Source organism: Mandrillus leucophaeus, unplaced genomic scaffold (assembly GCF_000951045.1).
Source record: "Mandrillus leucophaeus isolate KB7577 unplaced genomic scaffold, Mleu.le_1.0 Scaffold258, whole genome shotgun sequence".
Classification (NCBI taxonomy): Eukaryota; Metazoa; Chordata; class Mammalia; order Primates; family Cercopithecidae; genus Mandrillus; species Mandrillus leucophaeus.
This window is the reverse complement of record NW_012102676.1, coordinates 3850206-3861207: the sequence shown is the minus strand read 5'-3', so window position 1 is coordinate 3861207 and position 11002 is coordinate 3850206.

The window sequence follows — 11002 nt, the reverse complement described above, 5'->3', positions numbered from 1 at the left end:
CCCAGGAGGTGGAGGTTACAGTGTGCCGAGATTGTGCCACTGCACTCCAGCCTGGTGACAGAGTACCAAAAAGAAAAAAACAAACAAACAAAAATTCTGGACTTCATGTTTAAGTTTCTAATGCATCTGAAATTACTTTTATGCCACAATAAAAAGAAATAATACTTTTTCAACATTCTTTTCTTTATGGAAAACCACTGTCCCACACCATATATTGTTACATATCCCTACAGATCAACAATTAGGGCTTTGTTATATTTGTGGGTGTGGGTGTAGGTGTGTGGGGTGTGTGTGTGTGTGTGTATATGTGTGTCTGTGAGAACGAAAGTGAGAGGCAGTTTGCTCTGGGTTCCTTGTTTGGCTTCTATGCTCTATTTATCTATCTGCATCAATACCACATTATCTGAAGACTTCTGTTTAATCCTGATATGGCATAAAATAAATTAGCTCTATATGGTTCTTATTCAGAAGTGTCACTTTTTAATTCTTCATCCTTTACTCTGAATATAAATTTTATAATCAGCATAACAAATTCCACAAAAAATTTTATTGAAATTGCATTGAGCCCAATTATCTATTGCTTCGCAGAAAATTATTCTAAAACTGAAGTGTGTAAAATAAGCACTAATTGTGTTTTAAGTTCACAATTATGTGGGCCAGGCATTCAAGCAGTACTGAATTAGATGATACATCTGCTCCATGTGGTTTTGACATGTTACCTGCAGTATTCTGTGGATGGACTGTCAGAGGATCCAAGATGGCTTCACTCATGTCAGGCGTCTTGGTGGAGATGTCTGAAAGGCTGAATTTAGCCATTACCAAAGTGCCTGTATGGGGCTTCTTCAGCATAAGTGTCTTAAGATAGTTGAATTTCTTACATGGCAGATTAGGGTGTATGTCAGACTAGGATACTCACAGGGAATATTTCAAGAGAGTAGCAGTGGAAGCTGCAAGTTTCTTAAGACCTGATCCTAGAAGCTGTCTGAGTGTCACTTCCACCATACCTGATCAGACAAGGCAGCCATAAAGCTGACCCGGATTTAAATTGAGGGACATAGTCTTCACCTGTCTGTGGAAGGAGTGTCAGAGAATGCATGGCTATCTTTAATCTGCCACAAATCTAAAGATTGAGAAAAGTCATCCTTGTAACATTGAGTCATCCTATTTAAAAACATATTTCTGCATTTAGTAGGTCTTATTTAATGTCTTTTAAAATAAAATTAAAAATCGCTAGTAACGACCTTTGGCGTTTTCATTTGCTTTATATATTTGATATCTTATTAGATCCTCTACAAATAAATGCTCATGTTCTCATCAAACTTAGGGAAACCAGACTAAACCATGAATTTATTTAAATAAGAAACACATTTCCTGATTTCCAAAAAATACTAAAGTTTAATAAGTTTTCAAGTTTTCTTCCAAATGTTCAATACTAATGAAATCATTTTTAGTGACATTTAGAAGCATAAGAAGCATATATGTGTTTCCTTGATGTGTGTGAAGGCTAGAACTAGTGATGATAATAGCCAATGCACGTGTATTTGAGAGACTGGCATGTGACGTATAATCTTTTCCACACAGTGTGCATGGGTTTGCAGCTGCAGCTGTTATTTGCAGAGCCTGGCACTATTTATGCCTCTGCTTCGTGTTCTCTTCAGAGCCCTTGTTCTCAAACAGTCACCCACCATTGATTGCCAAATACCAGGTTGAGCTGTCTGCCGCTGCTGTTTTTCCTTGCCACTCACATCTTTGCCTTGTCTTTGAAGGCATACTTCAGTGTGCCTTGGAAAAAGTTTTGTCCCTAAACTCTTTTCTGTAGTGACTCTTCAACTCATCATGCGGTGTTTGCCAGGTCTTCTTGCTATCATCTGTTCACTACATTTGTCCAGCCAACTCCAATGAAGTAACAGCATTTTATTTAATATTATATATGGAATAACTCTGTCATCCCTTCAGATAGTACTTTTACTGTACAAAGTATTTTCAAACATATTGTTATTTTAGTTGGATTCTCACAAATTTGTAATGTTATTGGGGAGTGGTAAGTTTATTTGTTTGTTTTTAATATTTGTTGCATCATAGCCAGATGCTGTGGCAGGTAATTTCTATGTAATATAATACTATATTAAGTTAATTTTGCCCATACATTATCCCCACTTGACTGATAAAAAGCAAAGATGATAATGAGACTTATCTAAGTTCACACAAGAAGCTGAGACCTAGACATTCTGCCTCCTATTTCAAGGCTTTCCTACTACTACATACCACCGTCTATGTCCTGTAGGTGATTTGCTTAAATAAGTGAGCTGTAAGACTTCTGGCCGGGCATGGTGGCTAATGCCTGTAATCCCAGCACTTTGGGAGGCTGAAGCAGATGGATCATGAGGTCAGGAGTTCGAGACCACCCTGACCAACATAGTGAAACCTCGCCTCCACTAAAAATACAAAAATTAGCCAGGCGTGGTGGGGCACACCTGTAATCCCAGTTACTCAGGAGGCTGAGGCAGGAGAATCGCTTGAACCCAGGAGGCAGAGGTTGCAATGAGCCAAGATCGCACCATTGCACTCCAACCTGGGTGACAGACCAAGACTGTCAAAAAAAAAAAAAAAAAAAAGAAAGAAAGAAAAGAAAACCTTATATCACTGAGTTGTATAGCAATTTGTATGCCTTTTCTGTAGTACTGATCACACCACATAATTGTTATTCTAGGGTAAACCCAGACCCTTCTTTGAGTTTAGGAGTATATCATAGTTAATATATTTTATCTGCAGCACTTAGAATGTGCACAATAAATATTTGACGAGTAAATGAAAGGATGAATATGACACTTAGAACAACATCATAATAATGTGTATACTTATTTAGAAATGGCATTTAAAGCCACATTGACATTCTAATTTAAAAAAATACGTTGATCTCTGTATTAGTGTAAGTCAAATCAGGACAGAGAAACCACACAGGAATTTCCATAAGGAAAGTTTAATAAAAATAATTATTGACTAGTGCAGAGGATCAAAATATTGAGAGATTGACTAGTGAGAAGTAAGGAGAACTCTAAGGAACATAATAAGTGCAGATATAAGAAGACATTTTCCTTAGGAAGAGGCATCTCCCACACTGCTCTAGGGCTGAAATTAAGACCTTGCAGTGGAGGGCACAGCTGTAGCTCACTGGTGGACAGAGCAGTTGTAACAGTGTCCTGCCCACAGAACTTGCTGAAAATCAGCCCTCTCAGATACTGGGAAGTGTTCACAGGAAGGTATTTCACCAGAGGCATTGGGCGACGAAGCCTTCTGAAGATGACTAGGGAAACTTCTGGATGCTGGTGTTGCTGGCTGCTATGCACTGCAGGAGCCAGGCACTGGGGAAGCTGTGGGAGCCGAGACTGGAGAATCTCCCTACCCTAAGAGAGCCTGATGTTGGAGAAGCCAAGCTCTGTTGGGCCTTGCAACTGAACACACCAAAGCCAGAAAGAAAACTCTTTTTTCCCTTTAGTGATAAAGCTTAATTAATATTGTGCCAGCTGGCAATGGAAAAATATTTAAAGGGCCCCAATTTATTTTCACAGAGTAGGCAAAAAGGATACATTTGGAGCTGAGAGGCAATAAATTGATCATTTATTCCTGATATCATTTTCAATTCTCATGACATATTGTTGCTTTAATAAAATCTTTTCTTTTTCTGTTCTTATAGAAAAAACAAGAATGATGAGAAAGACTTCTACTCTATTATCTTAGTCCTAATATAGCTTATTTTATAAAGTGGTAAAAAGAAAAGCTTATGTGATTCAAACTCAAGGAAACATATTTCTCCTTGACTTACTGTCTACAGTATTTTTGACTCTGTATCAGTTAACCTCACTGAATCATAAATTATTTATGTAATAGCTAAAAATGTCCTCATAGTGTGTTGGGAGATGTAAATGAAATAATCTTTATAATGCTCATAGCTAATTCCTGGCACACGTAATATTCTCTTTTCTAAGTGGTTTATACAGGTTAAATATCTTTTATCAGAAATGCTTGAGATCAGAATTATTTCAGATACTTGATTTTTTGGGGGAACATTTACATTATATTTACTGGTTCAACATGTCTAATCCAAAAATCCAAAATCCAAAATGCTTCAATGAATGTTTACTTTGGACATCATGTCAGTGCTGTTTCAAATATTGGAGCATTTGGGTTTTGGAATTTTAGATTACAAATGCTCTTATATCATGTTTAAAGTATAAGATGACCAGGCGCGGTCACTCACGCCTGTAATCCCAGCACTTTGGGAGGCAGAGGCAGGTGGATCACCTGAGGTCGGGAGTTCAAGACCAGCCTAACCAACATGGAGAAACCCCGTCTCTACTAAAAATAGAAAATTAACCTGGCATAAGTCTATAATCCCAGCTACTTGGGAGGCCGAGGCAGAAGAAACATTTGAACCTGGGAGGCGGAAGTTGCAGTGAGCCGAGATTGCACCATTGTACTCCAGCCTGGGGAATAAGAGAGAAACTCCATCTCAAAAAAAAAAAAAAAGTGTAAGATAAGAGAACTAGGCTTTTGGTTAGTTTTTCAATGACTTTTAAAATCTGCTTGTGCTATTTACTATAAGGAGTACTCAAAATGCTTTTATTACCAAATTGTTATATTCTGCACAAAAATGGATCAACCTAAATTGGATAAACCTAGTTTCTTTCATTCCCTTTGTGAGAAGACATAATCAAAGATATTTTAGGATCATGGCTACATCAGGTCAGCCAAATCTGTTAGGTAACTGGCAGTGTTCAGCACATTAATAGGACTGTGTGCTCAGTGATTGTACCTCTGAGGTTGATATTGTTGTAATTAACATAAAACACGTCTATGATATCACTTTGTTCCTTAAAGTCATATCACAACCGCATCAACAGTGGGTGATATATGCTGCTTAGAAACTCTTCCGGAAGGTAACAAATTAAAATATTTGCAACTAGTAGATAAAGGATACACTACTATTTGCATATGGGTTGAGTCAGATGAATCTGACTTTGAGAAATGTATTTGGAATTGAACATGTGACTTTAGAATATTTGCTTACACTCTCTATGTCTGAGCTTTCTCATTTGTAAAATAAGGATAACAATAATACTACCTCATGGTATCATTATGATATATACATGAAATAACTTCTGTGAGGCATTTGTAGATTGGCTGTCAGGTGATGGCAGTTCAATAAATGGAGTTATATGTGTTCTTTCTCTTCTTAGTTTTTAAAATGTTTGAAATTATCTGTGTGTGTCTCTGTCTCTGTCTCTTTCTCATTCTCTCTGTCTCCCTCTATATATATATGCATACATCATCTGTATAATTACATATTATATAGTCATTGTATATATAGATTTCATTTAAACTGATCACTCCCTGTCTCTTTTTATCTCATGTCATTCAACACTCCCAATCACTCATTTTCTCCAGCCATGATATTGACTTCAGGTTGCTTCACAGACCAAATTTATTCTCCTCTCCAAGTCTGTGCTCTTATTGTTAATCCAATGCTCATCCCCGGATAATCCAGAGCTACTTCCTTTTTCAACTATTCAGATATAAATTCAAAGTTTGCCTCTTCAAAACGCCTCCCCTGACCATGCGAACTTACCTACTTTTTCCTCATTCCCCACCACCCTAGATTTAGTCACTTTGTTTCCTTCATGGAAGTTACCACTATCTGAAATTACCTCAATCTCATGTTCTTTCATGTTTTTAAATGTCTACCTAACCTGCTAAAATGTGAAGTCTCATTCACTATGCCTAGATCATGTGACATAAAATCACTGATTGTGTAAAATATCTCAAATAAGTGAAGGATTGAGACATCCTGAAATCTTGTAAAATTTCCTCACAGGCTTTCTAAAAGGGAGCGTCTATTTGGACATTCGTGGAGGGTTAGGAATTTATGGGAAGAGATGAGACACATGTGTCCACTGAAAGTTCTGAGCCTCCATATGCTTTCTTTTCTTTTCAATCTCAATGTAGTCCCTCCACTAGAATGTCTGATCTCCTTGCTGCCCTGTATAGATCATATTCTCATTCTACATGAACAGTTTTGCACATTTAGTTTATGCCACCTGAACTAGACTTTTTTTTTCCCCGTGTTAATCCTTATAAGGATAAAAACAATCACTAGCCTTTATTGAGTGTTAACCACTTGCCAGCCACTATGCTAACAGCCTTAATGCCTCAGCAACTTTAATCCCTGAAACAACTTTATGAGGTAGGTATTTTGTTTTTTCTGTTTTATTGATCAGGAAATTGAGACAAAAGATATTTGATAACTAGTCCAAGGTTACCCAGCATGCATGTAGCACAGCCAGTGTAAGTTTAGGCAGGACTATCTCGAAGCCCTTTGTTCTTCCCCACTGTGCTCCCAGGTTTCAAAGATCAACTTGAAGCCCACCTTCCCTTTGAAATTTAGTCCACACCAGTATGGCTTCTTTTTTTCATCTTCTTTCCTAGTGCCAAAAGGCTCTGTATGTCTCATAGCCTAAAAATAATCAACCACTTCCTGGGTTATTAATACAATTCTACCAGAGTTGAATCTTGATTCCCACAGCATTTTGTGGGTAAAATTACGAGTCTTGAAGAATCGCCTCACATTTGTGCAAAGGTTAACAATAAAAGTGACAAAGATATATAGATAGACAAAAATACTTACAGTGTTTGAACATAATATACTTATTGACTCTCAGTCTTTCTAGTCAAAATTTATAATTCCATGAAGGTAATATAAGAGTAGGAAGAGCTTCTTGTCACTGGATCCTAATTTAGATGATTTGCCCATAGAGTCCCTATTGTTACTGTGACATACCATTGTAACATTCAGCATTGTGCTCCCCTGTCAATCCTCTGCAGTGAACTAGAACATTAAAATGTTGTGTAAATTCTATCTTTCATTTTCTTCCCTCTCTATCACTTGGTTCACTGACCTTGAGATTTATGAAATCTGTTTTCATGTGCTTTTCCCGTACAGGACTCCTTGGGTTGGCCTCTTACTTGCTTTTGGATGCTTTTCTGGGACTCTTCCCCAGCGTCCACCCCTTTCTGCATGTGCCTTTTATTGCTCGATTCTCACTTGAAACACAACTCTGACATTTCCTCAAGTACTGCTTAGGAACTTAGCTGGAGCAGCAAGATCCGTTCATGTGGGAATCATGAACACATTTCAAACAAATTTAGGTAGACGGTATTAGTTACCTTTGTATCATTGTTATTCCTTTACATATCTGTCTCCTCAACTATACTGGAAATCCCTCGAGAATAGGAAAAAAAAATCATTTCTTTCTCTTTACTTCCTGTACCTGCTACATAATAGGTATTTAATAAATGCATAATGGCATGAAAGAAAACATAGCATAGACTAAAAAATTATTTGGCTTTGTCAGTACAGTAACAATTATTCCATTAGATTCATAGATTGTTTTGAAAAAGAAAGAAAACCACTGCTTTTTCTAAACCTTCAGTGGAACTGGATTCCTTGTTCAGGCAATCTTTTGAGTTTCCTTTGTTGGAAGTTTTAGAGCATGAGAAGGTCTATTTTCTGCATTACATAAATAAATATTTTATGGTTAACCTACAGGTATTGCCAAAAGTTAAAGAATATTACCAAATATACCGATAAAATAATTTTGAAATACTCATTTACATCTATATAAAGAAAATAAAAACAGGTTTTAGCTCAAGAATGATTGTCAGATGTCTGAACACTTCCCAACATAAGCATTAAAGCATATTAAAGAGTATCGGTTTCTGGAGTCAGAAGTTGGTTTAAATCCTGGCTCCTTCCTTTACTGACTTTATAAATCTACCTAAGTTATAGGACCTTCCTGTGTCTCTATTTCTGCGTAAGAAATGGGTACTAGGCTTAATACCTGGGTGATGAAATTATCTCTACAATAAACCCCCATGGCATAAGTTTACCTGTGTAACAAACCTGCATATGTACCCCTGAACTGAAAATAAGTTTAAAAAAAAGAAATTTAGAGATAATACATCTATCTTAAAGGCTGTTGTAGAGATCAAATCAGATAGTATAAATAAAGCATTTAGCACAATCCTTGGCAAGTAATAAGGATTGATATTGATATTAATGGATATTATTCAAATTAATACTATGTTCCCTCAGATAATTTGAAATAAACTTGCCTTTTATAATTCCAAGCACCAGAGGTTGACTTCTAACCCTGAAACCTTTTATTTCTGTTCTTTTCCTTTCCAGTCCTGTTGTATATAAGAAGTGTCCTATGTCCACTAGCTGACTCTTTTATTAATAGTGAGGGCCTGTTCAGCCTGATTTTCCTAAAAGGAAACTATCCAGCTTTCATTTGCATTTATATGACATGGTAGGTCTAATGCTTCTTTCAAATCAAAATGACTGTTTTTTTCTGTGTAGGGTGTGTGTGTTTTGTTTGTTTCTTTGCTACTTTTAACTGGATACACATTCTTTTCCTAAAAATCTTCTGCAGCAGTAGATCTGACTTTGTCTTAAGTAACTTTGAGACTGGTGTATGATTTTTGTGTTTGCTCCCTTTCCTTTCCCTCTCCATGATCATCATCAAGTACAAACCTGCCCTTTGAAGAAAACAGACAGCTTTACGTAGCCACACGGTTGGCCCCTCCATCACCAAAATTTTTGCTAATATTGTGCAGGTAGTCATCACATGTCCACAACTATAATATTATGGAAGTCATTTCAGAAACAATTGAAGAAATGGAAAAGTGTAAATATCATTCTTGCTTTTATGGAGGTCACAATCTACTTGAGGTGACAAAATTGACACAGACAATCTTACTGCATATCTATCTGTAGTAATTCTGTGCGGTGGAGTGATTATATTCACTAATGCTCTTCTTTGTCATCTTTATGGGAGACAAGTCTCTGCACCCCCAGATGAGGACTGTGAGTATAAATTATTCTCTGATGTCACATGTACATTAACTTTATATAAATGTATCTATTATTTATTTAGCAAGTATTTATTAAGACTTTCTAGGGTTGTCTCAGGAAGACCTTTCTGTCACATCACTTTGTTTCTTTTATAAGAAAACTTTTCTATAACAGTTTTTTTCAATTTCTCACACATTCTGAAGAAAAGTGAAGCCTTCTACAGAATCTAACAATTGTTTATCACCCACCTTTGGTGTTATCTTCTCTAGAAAGTTTTCCCTAAGAGCCACCTCTACCTTTTTTCAAAGTCTGGATTCAGTTTTTACACCTGTAAATTCTCACAGCCCCTTGCTTGCCTCATGGCACTCTACAGTGAATATTGCTGATTTATCTTTCTCCTCCACCAGACTTTTACTTTCTTAATGGCAATTTCTGTGTCTTTATTATCATTGTTTTCCCAGTACTTAGCACAGAGTCCAGAATGTAGTAGGAAACTTTCATAAATGCTTTATAAATTATACTTGGTGATACCTTTATCTTTCTGAAAGTAGATTCTGGGTCAGGCACTACGTTTTCTTCCAACTAATAGATAACAGTTAAATCCAGCATTCATTTTAACTATATCTGAGGCAACCAAAGAAATTCCAAATGATGGAATCTGGCTGCATAAACTGTATCTATGTACTTAAATTCTACATTTACTTTACCACTTTCAAGCTAATTCCTTGATCTTAGGTTGCATTTTATTTTCTCACGTTATACTCCTGAATATATATGCTCTTATAGTTTTTGATAATTTGAAGTGACAATGACACAAAAGTCTCATATCTATGTGCTTGAAAGAAATGGTACATTTCTTTCTTTTCTAAACCATAGTTGAGCTTGCTACAGCTTTTGGTCTCGTTGATGATTCAAGATAAAAAGCCGACCTATTTTTTGTATGGTTGTGTCTGACAAACTCCTGTATAACCCTCATGTTTAGTTAGCAAATCAATCAATATTTTATCTTAAGTTTTTAGCCTTATATCAATTTTTATGAGATTCCTTTTGCATATATCTTCAGTGACAAAGAGAGAAAAAAATGAGCAGTTTTTGAATAATCCTTATATGCTTTAAAGTTTGCAAATGCTGATCTCCTAGAGGCAGGAAAAATATCACTTCATACTGACATTTTTTCATTGTTTTTAAAAGTTCATCCTCCTCTCTTTTTATTAATCTCAGAGATACTAAAGAGACAAATCTTTTAGGACAAACAACAACAACAACAACACCTCACGGTTTTTCTCTGAGTTTTGGCTGTGACTTTAGCCATTGCTTTGTTTTATTGTAATCAGATACATTGGCATGAAACTATTTGAAATAGATTCCAAAAGTATTCGCTGGGCTTTTTATTGGCATATCAAACAGGGAAGCATTCAGGCCATACATTAGCAAGCAGCCAAGTAATTAATAATAACACACGTGAAAGAAAATGAATATTTTGGTTGAGAATCAGAATGAGAAGTAAGACAAAGGCCTGGGATTCGTGTCCTTGCCTTCAGCAGCAGCAGAAATAATGTTATGAATAGCATTTAACTTGAATTTGCAGCAAACTGCTGCTTTTATCATAAACAATTGCCAGATGGTATACATTATCTTTCTTTTTTCTCCTTTCACAAAAGCAGCATTAATTGCAGAGCAGCCCAGGGCTCCACTCAGCTCATCAGTGTGATAACACTTCATGACCCTGATTAGCCGTCAGTCTACTCAATTAAAAAGATCATTTAGACATTCACCCAATCATTTGCCTATCGAGCCACCTGGGCCTCAACCAGGGGCTCCATTTTTAACATTCTCCTGCCCTCTCTCATCTTGCCTAGCTTTTTTACATATCTCCAAAAGACGTAATTGAATTAAATAAAGCGTCTCAGGGGCAGCTGCAACATCTGCTGTTTGTGGTATGTCAAGCCTTCAGCATTAAAAACAGTTACATATGCTCTAAATTAGCAGGTCGCAGAGATGAAACAGTCGATGATAGTGTTTTTGTGCCAGCGTGAGAAGCAGCTCACAGCTGTGTGCAATTTACAATTAAAGGCTTTATCAGAGCTCAAT